The following is a 9,493-nucleotide window of genomic DNA, read 5'->3' as shown; positions in this document are numbered from 1 at the left end:
CGACGGGAAAAATAAGCCTGCAGCAGCACTTGTGTTATTGTGTCACGTACGTACCTGCTGCGAAGAGGAGAACCAGCAACGTTTCTTTCAGGTTTTGCCAGGAGCTAATCCCCTATAACAAAACAACGCAAACCATGAACACAGCTATACGATCGAACAATGCGACCCAGACAATGCCCCTCGGCGTTTTTAAACAGTACAGCACATATCACCTATGGAGTTGTTCCATTGTTACCTGAAAACATGGCTCGTTGTTGCCTTTAACATATGGAACTTACCCACGATCGAGGGGGGATTGGCCAAGGTTCGCAATGGAAACGTAATAGCAGTCCTTCCTTGCCGTTTAGTGGTCTGTATACTAGCGGCTTCATCAAAAATAGGCGTGATATCTTTTCATATATTTTTAGAACATATAATCATTATTATTTAAATATAGGCAATACAGGCGATGGGGTTTCCCAGTGCACTATACAACGTATTGTTTTCGAATTCCTCGTCTCGCATTTTGTGCAAATATGCCAGAGAGTGTGTAAGACAAGATTTCCTAAAGCAAACAGTTGATAATTCAATGCTCTGTTGTCTGGCTTTTTAATCATATTTAAGCAGCGCACCAGAAAAGCAAACAGCGATAACCAAGAATTGTTTTGTACCGTAACTGTGTCGAATATCTTTGTCTAAACCGCAAAGGTCAATTTCAAAACAGAAAGGCTGCAAAATGAGTAACGCTAAGCAAACCATGAAAAATAAATTTCAGAATTTGAAATGAATAAATAAATAATGTGTTACATTTTTTAAGTAGAGTAAAGCTGTTTGTAACATTCAAGCGAACATCCATGTATCATGATTGCCAGCATATACATATACTGCCATGGACATGACCAGACATTAGTGAATTATTCTGAAAAATATGGCAGCCACCATAAAAACATGTAGCATAATGCAGATCCTGCTGAAAATTCGCATCATCTTATACACTAGCCTTAATTACCACATCATGCAAATACATGTTTGCTGTTCACCTGTAGAATATTTAAGCAAGGCCGTAACTTCACGAAATGTCTATTGACAAATATCACAAGTGAGTAACGCAAGGAACCACTTTCACCTTTTTCTTCACTGTCCTGCAATGGCCTTCATGTTTGCAGCGACCTGCAATGACATTGTTTCTAATCAGAGAATACAAGGTCGTGACCAATCATTCAGAACTCATCATACCTAATGCCATCAAGTGGCCATCCATGTGAAATGTACGTTTTCATTTCGTTCCACAGTAAGCAAGCCTAAAGACAAGGCCAGGCCTTTATTTCTCTAATGCCTTCATTTACTGTGAACAGTTATCAAAAGAAATGAAAAGGACAGATACTTCAAGGGCAGTGTTCAAAGAGAGTGCATCAGAATGGACTCCCATCAGCAATATTCTCGTTCACACATGTATTCTTTAAACAAAGCATTGAATCAGTTTAAGGGCCCAGCATGTAGTACATTGTACACAACGTATCCATTGTCACATCTGAGTAAAACAGCAAAAGAAATGGTCTCAAGTTCTCAAGACGAAAACCTGGAGATCTTGAATACTTTCAGCAGGTCTGCACGTTCCACTGGCAAGGTGTGGTTGCTCAAACAGACCTCGCAGCACTGAGATGAGTAATTGCATACTTAAAGAAGAAAGCATACTGTATGATGACAGGATAGTTCCTTTGCACAGTTCCTTCACTCTATGTCCAGTCCTCGCTTTTATTTTTTTTAAATCTAACCAGCTCACATGAACAGTCTGCAGCACATGCTTCTTGTGTTTTGTGCAAAGTTACTCAATGGTAAGCAAACTCAAAATTCAAATCTGTCAGGCAAAGTTGGCAAGACAGCGTATAGACATTGGTAGCATGGCAATTGCAAACTAAGGATGAGCAATAACAATTGCAACAATGTATTCTTTTGGCAGGCGGCCACTTACTGTCCTCGTTATATCGTACTGAAGCTCTTGTGCAGCCTGTCATTTGGATACATCGCTACTGTTAAAAGATATTTTCCGAGCACTGAAGCCAGGGGAGCCATTGAAATCGACAGACTAAAAGCTGGTAATGCCAACTACACGATCAATCCTCTTGTCCAAGAAAGAGCAAGGTTCTTTCCATGGGTATGATGGCAACATATTGAACATCTGCAGTCTTATGTGTAGTCACAGTTTTATACCTTTATAATGCAAGGCATTCTTGTTCTTGTCAACCAAGCTTTTGGCAAGTATCTGGCCATTTTTCTTTTTGGCTTTGCGGGCATATGCGTAGTGCTTCCTCGTGATGAAAAGGTAATTAGTAACGCTATGTTTATGTAACTGTTATTTTAATATGCTACCCACATCACATTATCCACGATGGGCTTATAGTTGGGCTTGCAAACCCATCTAAAATATTATTGAACAATTTTTTTTTTTTTTGCTGGCATAGTATCAAACAAACAAGGTCTGGAAAAATTCCCACGGGGGTAGGAGGGAACTTCATATCTAGCTGAGAGTAGAATAAAGATAAAGAAAATCCAGACGGTTTCCTTCCATCTGGGCTCATCCTGGTCCAGGAAATGGACAAATTGCAACAGATGATCAATCAGCATGGCCAGAAATGCATATGTGGCCCCTTAAAGCTTCTCCCTACCAACTTTTCCTTTCACAACATGGATTTCAGGATATTCACAACTGACATTCAAGGACTTGATAAAATACTGACTTCCAATGTCAAACAGGTTCAGTTTATATTTTTTTATTGTCTGGCAAAAGTGACACGACATTGTTCTTCACACTCTGCAGTTGATCAGTGCATACTACACAAAACTGTCAGCGTCGGCACAAATCAAGATGTAGAGCACAACAAATTTGTACTATTCATTCACACATACATACACACACACGCACATAGCGTTCACAAACTCACTAAAAGAAAACTTTAAAATATCTGCTAACTCAAGGGGAAAAAGAAAAAACTGTGCTGACTAAATAATCTCAGTTAATACATCTGTGTGAACTACTTCACATAAGGCGTATGCCAGAATACCATGATATGCATCCCGAGAAACAATCCATACATTAAAATGTCTACAGAAATAAGAGAACACAAGGAAGCTAAAGAAATGTTTACAAATAAAAGTAAGCTTTGACAATGGGCACATTCAGAGCACGTTAGCTGCAACTGTGCTGCAAGAGGTGGGTTTTGGCAACTACTTGTACATAACCTCCGCAACTATGTGAAGCTAGGTCATTCACACATGCTATCACTTTTAAGAAGGCAGCCTTTACTTCACAAGCAAGTTTCATGGCTTGTCGTACCGAAGATGCATGGCAATGGGAAAGTTGTTTAGCGACAAAAGGACGACTTTCACAATTACCAAACCCAAGCCCTGGGTTGATTGTATTTCTGCCCTTCTCAGCTTTCTGCCAAAAAATCTGACGGAGTGCCACGGTTATCTTATCTTTCCTCTGCAGATGCAAAGGTACTGGGTGGGAAGGCGGAGAGCCTCAGCGGATCTTTACAAACCACTCAAGTAGACAAACACCAAAAGCACAATCCACATTGATGTCATCCACTTCAATCGAGTTTCAAAAGCTGACTTACACTATCTGCTGCTCTGCGATACATGGCATGACAAAAATGATGCGAATATTTCCAAGAAAGCACATCTAGATAAAGTGATGCTCTACTACTAAGTAGCACAGAAGAGGAAAAGGTTGCACATGAATCCACAGCACACTCGCAGCAAAGCCCGCAGCACCTTATACGACCTTTGCATGTCCCAGCAAAAAGTTTCGCTTCCTCTGCTGCGGTCCACACTCTATGTAAAGAAGCAGTTATCAATGTATGTTTTCCTTTTCTCACTTTTCTTTCCCTTGCTTTCCCAACTTCATATATTTCCCAATAGGCAGCATACCAGGAGCTACGCATCATGTCAACCATGGGCTACTGTTGCAAAGAGCAGATGACAGTTATCCCTGAAAAAATTGCGGCTTTTAATTAAATAAACATAATGCAGGTTGGCAGCGTGCTGTCACAGTCGTTACAATTCCCTTTGTCACCTGTACCGGTTCAAGTTTTCAAAGCACACCTTTAAGCCCGAAACTGGGCATACTAAAGTTGCACCAGAAGTCTACAAGTGAAAATAATGTTAGCACAGCCATCAGTAATGCTACTTGAAAAGCGGCACTCTTTGCACACACAGCAACAGCAGATTTTTTTTTTTTTTTTTTTTTTTTCAGAGAGCCAGTCAAGGTTGCAGATGTATAAAGAAGCACAAACAGGTATGCTTTGCTTTGGTTTTACAGATTACTTTTTTCATACCCTGAAACACACACAGAAGTTAAAGGAAAAACGTAGCGAAAAGTGTCTTCAAGAGGGGTAGAGGCATTTACTTGTTGCTTGCTCTACAAGAAAGCAAATGATCCTTCATTTCATTAGACTCTTGATGCATAATTTGTGTAAGTATAATGAAGCATATATGTTCCAAAGGGAAGGGAAGAGTGCTGACTAGACTGCAAACCGAAAAGCAAACTTTTTTTTTTTTCAGGGTTCTGTTCAGTTTTAGCTTCGCAATGCTAATGTGCTTAAAAGAACTACTTGCCTCAGATGCCCCACTTTTCCACAGTTAAGATGCCTATACTAAAAGATGCCTGTCTCTAGCAGCCGGTGAAAGAGAGTATCGGGATACAAAGGGCATGTTCATACCAGCAAGCCGCCGCGGCTGTGCAACATGCTGAAGGAGTTGCCTGGCGGCAACGTGACCTGCATTGCTAAGCTCGCTGTCCAACAGGCACCACCTTGAGCCACATATTGCAAATGGCGGTGCACCTTCAATCTCACATGATGGCTCTTGCCCTAAGCAGTTTCGGCAGGAAGGTGGTTTAATATCACCAGATATGACGATCACCTGTTGTGTGTGTGTTTATAGTGCAGTAACCCCCTTATTACAAGATGGACTTCCACCGACTTGCCACTCTACTAAATATGACGAGTGTGTTTAGAATAAGAATTATTACGGATTGAAAGTTTAACCTTTATACTGCCACTGAAAGGGCTTAACATGTTCAGTACATTCAATCTGTGTTCTGAAGCAAGCACACATGATTAGAACTATTTTCTTTTAGGCATGTTTTTGCTTAGCAGTACAAAGATGCTGATAGAAGGCATGAGACAAAGAAAGTTCAAGGGACAGCTGGACAACTAAAACACCTAAGAACTACGAACATTTTCTTTAGCTACAGCCATGACATGGAACATTACTGCATGCAATTAAGCAACCTCCTAACCTTACTGAGTGCATCCAATACCTGCCGCTTGGGGAAGTGGCAGCCATTTTTTTGCAGACAGGTTGCGCAACCCTTCCGACTTGCCGGTGTAAACATGCCCTGTTCATTGCCTACAAACTTATGTACTGACAATAAAAGTAAAGTGCAAAGTTCTAAAGCATCAAATGCTATAACAAAGCACAAAGAAATGTGAATGACCACGACACTCAAGAACATAAATAAGGAGCGAGAACGGCACACATCCTAGGATGCCCGTTGGATAGGTTCAACAAAGGCAGTATTTCTGCACACTCTTAGTTTCACAGTATACAGTGCCAGTGTCACATGCACGATGACCATATGGCAGCACAAGGCGGTTTTCCGGCACAGCAGCTGAAGATTTCACGACTGAAGTAGAGCGGGGGGCAGGCATCAGCAGATTTTTCACGGTCCTGCCACACTTCGCTCTTTACATCAGCACACCAGCAAGCAGTTTCATTTCCTGCAATGACCCCAAAACAAGTATAACTATGAAGTACCTGCACAATAAAACTTTTGAGCTTTAAAGAAAACTGCTATGGCACCAAGAGGAGGGCGCTACAGAAGGCACAGCATAGCTTTGAAAGTTCAAGTTAATCAACATCTGCCGCAAAATTTCCTATGCGTATGGGCATGAATTGTATGTCAGCAACAACAAATTTCCCGGCAGAACCACCCATAAGTTGTTATCTTTGTAAGCAATAGCTTGCACATTATGACAAGAGACACATTGCAGATTTTAGTGATGAACGCATCCCTTTCAGAGGAAGCAGTACTTTTATTCAGCATGACAATGTGTTGAATTGTAAGACACGACGTGCTTCGCCTTGTGGAAACGCATCTCAGTACGGTGAGAGATGCGCAGCAAATTTTGGGAACAAATGCATCTTGTAACTTCTTTGTCAACTAGACGAAGCACGCTCTCGCTTTTTATAAGTACTAAGTTGTTCCTATGCAATAGGCCTGACATGCCAGGCATCTCAAACGCTGGCCTGCACGAGGGAAATTGTCCGGATTGCTTTATTCTCTTTTCAGGCACGGATCCGTCGCCCGATGGTTACAGCGCCAGCCTTCTGTGCTGGGGGAACCTGGATTTGAAACCAACCATCAGACATTTTTATTTATTTAAACTTAAACCGCAAAGTGTTGGGAGGAGTCAAGAAAAGCTATCACTTTAAGATTTCATTAGACAGCGTTAGTATAGCATATGCAAAAGTTCTTGCAAGCATACAGCACACTAGTGGTACATGTGCAGAACACAATGAAGAGCTTTGCAGGTTATGCAGGCATGCTAACTGGCATATAACAACGCAACATCCAGGTCATCCACTTCAATGCGCATTTGCTCTTCGTGCATGGTCGTTGCTGCGAAAGCAAGAAATAAATGGCAAAATCAGGTTTCACTTAGTCTCATCTCAATTTGAGAATAAAATATTAGCGATGCTTTGTCATTATTATTGAGATCAGTTGTCTGTTTTGATGCTGCTAGGCACAACAAAAGACACCACCATTGCTGCGAATGTGCTTCGATTTTTAACTACCAGATGGCGGCAGAGAATTGAGTACTGGCCATGCGTTGATGACGTGGAACACTATTAGAAGCCTGCTCAGAGAGGTGTGTGCAATAAAGCAGTAGTAGTCGCGTGTGCCTCCATGTGAACAACCAAAACGCTCTACAGTCACTGCTCATTACAACAAACCGTGATTAGCCAGCAAAAAAGGTCCGTTATAAGTTAGGGTTGTGGTATGATGTGAAACGGCAAAACTTTGCATATGCTGCTGTATAACTTGTATGCACTCACAAAAACAATAAAAACATCGAAATTTAATAAAAGACGTAACTACAGGTAAACGGATTTACACTGTAATTGTACAACCACGCAACACGGTGTCTTCCTGTCCACCATTTTCTGGACACTGGTTGCTGACAAATCTCAGTTTCCCCGTACTAGAGCATACATACAGTAGAACCTTGCTGATACGATCCCGTAACATATGATTTCCCGGCGCAAACATTTGCAATCGAAAGCACAAGAAATGACCCAATACAGTTAGGCTTTTTTTTCACCAGTTCATACGTTCCCAGAGTACACGATTTTTCGGCACCAATGTTCAGTACATCGGCAAACAATGATCGAATGATACATTATTCAGTCACCAGATCCCGTGTAAACAAGAAAATTCCCAAGGCATGCACGATCGAGGGCAGTAGAGTGGACACGGCAGCACAGCAGTGACAATGTCACCTGCTGTGCTGCTGTTCAGGCAGGTTTTCTGTGTGTGCCTAAGCTTCATCGTTGGAGGCATACTGAAACCTTTCAGTGCTGGACCACCAAGCTTCGCTATGATGCCGGCCTACCACGACACTTCCTTGTGGGCAATGTCTCCAGCCAGTTTGCTGAGGGAAGCTGCACCCACGGGCATCGACACGTGGATGACCTTTTCAGCTCGCCCTTTGGGGGTACGATGACGTCACGACGCATGTCCACAATATATCAGCTGCATGCTATAATAGCTTGCGCATCGCCTACCAGCTTCAGTGGGCAGTGCAGCACCACCGTGACAATGTCGCCTGACGTGTCACTGTTCATGCAGGTGTGCTGGTGGGACACACTCTACCCCTTCTCTCAAACTCTGTTCATGCAGGTTGGTGACCGAAAAAAATGGCTTCCATAGTGATGTTCTTGGCCTTACAGTGTTGCCGTGTCCAGGAGTTGTCGTTGACTGTATATGTGTACTGTTTTTCCATTGCGGGCCTGTTGTTAAGTCTCTCTGGGGATGTGGAGACGAATCCAGGAACAATAATGGATGATATGTGCAAGGAATTGCTCCAGAATCAGAAGGAAATTTCGCCTAAACTTAATGCAGTTCAAGAAAAGCAAGACCTGTTTGAAACAAGATTCTTAGACATGCAGAACTGGCTTCTTCTTAGAGAAAATATTTAGCGCTACTCTAAAAGTGAATGTAACTTCTATTGAAAAAATTCACAGGTTAGGCAAGAAACTTTCTGGTAGAACTTTAGTCAACCTGAAGGTGGCAGACTATAGGGATAAAATGAAAGTTTTGCACAATTGCTCAAAATTGAAGGATATGGATTATAGTATCGGTGAGGGTTTCTCTAAAAGAGTACAGGGAATAAGAAAAGAAGCTATGGGACTCGCCGACTGAGGAAAAGAAGGCAGGAATGAAAGTAAAGCTTGTGTGCGATAAGTTGAGGGTAAACAACACGCTGTACTGCTGGCATGAAGAGTGTGAGGAAAGGTGCAAGCTGAAAGCGATTCAGGAACAAGTGATAACTGATGTGTGCAAGGTCAACTTGTTGGCTTCAAAATAATGTAAATGCGAGAAGTATATTAAACAAAGCAAACTTGCTTGAAACTAGTTATTGATCATGAACCTGATATTGCTATACATATGGAAACCTGCTTGCATAAATATATACCCGATAGCGAAATCACACCACCTGGTTACACATTGGTTAGGAGTGATCGAGATGGAAGCAGCAGAGACGTGGCTCTCCTGGTCAAGCGAAACATAGTTTTTTCCACTTTCGAAGTACCCGGTGATATCGAGGTTGTGTGGATTAGAACAAAATTGAATAATCGCACTGTATTCACTGAGGGGGGGGGGGGGGTAAAAAGGGCTCCGAACTCTCCTGTAGAACATATCTTGCTACCAAGACAATTTATGGAAACGTACATGAAAGAGCAGGACAGCTGTTACTAGGCGATTTTAATCTCCCGGTTATTGATTGGGGTTCATATGTGGCTGGAGATACAGATGTCACGTCTTTTGAAGTGTTCTTGGATTTAATATTTTCTTACAATTTAACACAGCTTGTTAGTGAATTTACTAGCGTGTGCAACAGTGTCATCTGTAGTTATCTTAATTTAATCTTCAGTGTTTTGACAATGTATGTGAATGACTGCCTTGTTGATGAAGGTTTGCCCGACCACAAAATCGTTATTCTGTCCTTGAACATGTCCTCGTACCCCTTGAGCCAAGATTCGAACACTTAGTATCTAAATTTTCAAGCTGCTGATGATGCTAGTGTTTTGGACTACCTTGAAAAGTTGTTTAATAAATTCATGTCTATATGAATCTAATGATGACACTGACGATCTGTGGAATTTCTTTTTCTAAGATTACGATGCACTATATTACGTGATTTATCCCTAAGGGATTGAAGAA

At 41.7% G+C, this 9,493-nt stretch overlaps 1 protein-coding gene across 1 annotated transcript in view; it reads right to left on the bottom strand.

Annotated features, from left to right (window-relative positions):
- Nucleotides 1-2,734: 2,734 nt before the first annotated feature.
- Nucleotides 2,735-9,493, bottom strand: part of Arl6IP1 (ADP-ribosylation factor-like 6 interacting protein 1) — a 35,248-nt gene continuing 28,489 nt past the window's right edge. Inside the window, exon 7 of the mRNA XM_075685810.1 lies at nt 2,735-5,765. The gene's annotated coding sequence lies outside the window, so the exon portion shown is untranslated. The remainder of the gene's footprint in view (nt 5,766-9,493) is intronic.

Source organism: Dermacentor variabilis, chromosome 3, assembly GCF_050947875.1.
Source record: "Dermacentor variabilis isolate Ectoservices chromosome 3, ASM5094787v1, whole genome shotgun sequence".
Classification (NCBI taxonomy): Eukaryota; Metazoa; Arthropoda; class Arachnida; order Ixodida; family Ixodidae; genus Dermacentor; species Dermacentor variabilis.
This window is presented reverse-complemented; position numbering and strand designations above follow the sequence as displayed.